Here is a 3,216-nt window from a genome sequence, read left to right on the forward strand (position 1 = left end):
GGACTGGACTGGATGCATTTGGAGCAGGTTTACAGGGTGAGAGAGMCCAGCTCAATTTGGAGATAGGATTTCTCTGGGAGTCTGGGTCCAAGTGAAAATCCCTCAACTGAAAATCCCTCAAATGTAAATCTGTGACCTCGGGGGCCTCAACAGGGCCTCGACAGGGCTTCAATGGGGCTTCAAAGGGTGTTCTGCCGTGCAGCATCCAGGAAGCAACAGTACCTTGCAAGGATATTAAACACACTGATATTTAATGCCCCAGAGCTAAACACCTTCATGTTTAATGTCCCAGCCCAAAACACTCCAACGTTAAATGCCCCAACACCAAAAAGCTCCAAGCTAAACACCATGATATTTAATGCTCCAACCCTAAATACCCCAGARCAATGCCCCAATTTTTAATGCCCCAATCCTAAATACCCCAGAGCTAAACATCCCCATGTTTAATGATGCAAAACTGAACACCCCAATGTTTAATGACCCAAAACGAAATACCCTAGAGCTAAACACCCTAATGGTTTCATGACCTAATACTAAATATCCCAAAGCTAAATACCCCCATATTAAACACTAAAGTTAAACACTAAATGTTTAATACCCCAGAGCTAAATTCCCCAATGTTCAATGCCCCAGTGTCAAATGCTCCAATCCTAAATATCCCAGGGCTAAACACCCCCAGCTTTAGTGCCCCAACCCTAAATACTCAAGAGCTAAACAAYCTCATGTTGAATGCCTCAACACCAAACACCCCAGAGCAATGCCCAAATCTTTAATGCCCCAATCTTAAATAAACCAGAGTTAAACACCCCTATGTTTAACGCCCCACTACCAAGTGCCCCAGAGCTAAATTCATTAATGTTTTAAGCATGGATCTAAATGCCCCAGTGCTCAATGCCCYAACAATAAAYGYCCCGAAGTTACTTGTCCCAGTGTTTAGCACCCCAGTGCTCCATGCTCCCATGTTAAATACCCCAGAGCTAAATTCCCCTTTATGCATCGACCTAAATGCCCCAGTGGTAAATGAMCTGGTGCTAATTACACTAATTCTTAATGGCTCAGTGCTGAATGCTCCAATATTTTATGTTTATCGTCCCAGAGTTAAATACCCTCGTGTTTAATGCCCCAGAGGTAAATGCCCCAGTGCAACATTCACCGGTACTTTAAGCATTGAGGGTAAATGCCCCAGGATTTTGAACACATCAGTGTTAATGTACCGATGCTTTTATGCAGCAACACCAAACACCCAGCACTAAATTCCCCCATTTTAATGCCCCAGTGCTCAATGCCCCATTGCTAATGCCCCAACCCAAATGCCCCAGGGCTAAATGCCCCAATGTTCAATATTCCAGTGCTAAAAGCCCCAAGTGCCCCAGAGCAAAATTAATAATTTATATGTTGATCGAAATGTCCCAGTTCTCAATATACCAACCCTAAATGCCCCAGAGCTGATCGTCCCGATGTTTAATGCCCCAGTTTCAAATTGCACCAACAYTAAAAGTCCCTTCCCTAAATGCCCCAATGTTTTATGCACTGATGCTCAATGTCCCCAGCCCTAAACACTCCAGAGCTAAACACACCAATGTTAAATGCCCCAACCCTAAATATCCAGAGCTAAATTCCCCCATATTTAATGGCCCAGCCTTAAATATCCTGTTACTTAATTCCTATACTCCCCAGAGCTAAAATCCCAAATGTTTATTGCCCAGTGTTCCCCAGTGCTTTCTGCCCAGTGCTTTGTGCCTAGATGCTGAATGCCCCAATATGAGAATGCCTGTGTGAGATATCCCAGAGCTGAATACCCGGTGGGAAACACACCAATTCTGAACACTCTTTTGCTAAATGCCCCCCACCCTAAATGCCCCAGACACTAAATGCACCAACACTAAACCCCCAGAGCTCAGTGCCCCAGTGCTGAATGCCTCAGGGCTCAGTGCCCTGCTGGTAAATGTCYCAATCCTTAGTGTCCTTTTCCTAAATGTCCCGGTGCCAAATTCCCCAAGCACTAAATATCCCAAAACGAAATACCCCGGAGCTAAATGTCCCAGAGTTTAATGGCCTGGTGCTAAATTCCCCAGGGACTAAATTTCCCAAGCACCAATACCCCAGAGKTCCATGCMCTGATGKTTAATGCACCAATCCTAAATATCCCGGAGCCAAATGCCCCGATGCCAAATTCCCCAGACACAAAATTCCCTGGATGTTAAATGTCTCAACAGTAAATACTCCGAAGTTTAATGCCCCAGAGCTCAGTGTCCCTATGCTAAATTCCGCAGGGACTAAATGCCCCAACACTAAATAACGCAGAACTCAATGCACTGATGTTTAATGCACCAACATTAAATATCCCAGAGCCAAATGCCCCGATGCCAAATTCCCCAGGCACTAAATTCCTCAGGCACTAAATTCCTCAGGCACTAAATTCTTCAGGCACCAAATTCCCCAGAGCTAAATGCCCTGGTGTTTAATGCACCAACACTACCTACCCTGCAGCCAAAAGCCTCCGTGCCAAATTCCCCAGGCACTAAATTCCCAGGATGCTAAATGCCCTAACACTAAATTCCCCAGTGCTAAATGTCCCGGTGTTTAATGCCCCAGAGCTAAATCCCTCAATGTTAAATTCCTCAGGCACTAAATATTCCAGGAACTGAATTCCCCAAGCACTAAATATTCACTGAATTCCCCCGAGTTCAATGCCTCAATAGCTTTTGGCTCATCCTGTTTTAAATGCATCAGTAAAAAAATTCCCATCACAATCAAAAGCAGCGGCTTTGTTTCGGGAATCACCCCCAGCACCCCATCCCAGAGTTTAATCCATTCCCAAACTAACCACGGGGGCAGGGTGGGTATKAACTCAACGATGGTGCAGGTTTAAAACTGTACAAGGCAGCGGATTCCCAGGGTTGATTTGACACCTGGAAAGATTCCAGCTGGGAAACAGAGGCTGAATTCCTCCCGTATGGATCCSATGGGATAATCATGAGCTCTTCATTGTTGATGCTAATAACTCATGGATTTAACTGCAGGGAGGTGAATGGATCCCCCAAAAAAGCCAGTGCTGGTGGGGTCGGGGTGGTTTAGGATGGACGGATGGATGGTGGGGCCAGAGCTGACACCAAGTGGATGGAAATTGCAATTCCTTCTCTGGGAGCAGGAAATAGAGGATTTGGGGGGTAAATGTGGGGTAATTGCAAAAGCAAAAGAAAACAAACAAACAAA

The sequence above is a fragment of the Malurus melanocephalus genome, unplaced genomic scaffold (genome assembly GCF_030028575.1).
Source record: "Malurus melanocephalus ecotype Western Australia unplaced genomic scaffold, MMel_1.1 scaffold_440, whole genome shotgun sequence".
Classification (NCBI taxonomy): Eukaryota; Metazoa; Chordata; class Aves; order Passeriformes; family Maluridae; genus Malurus; species Malurus melanocephalus.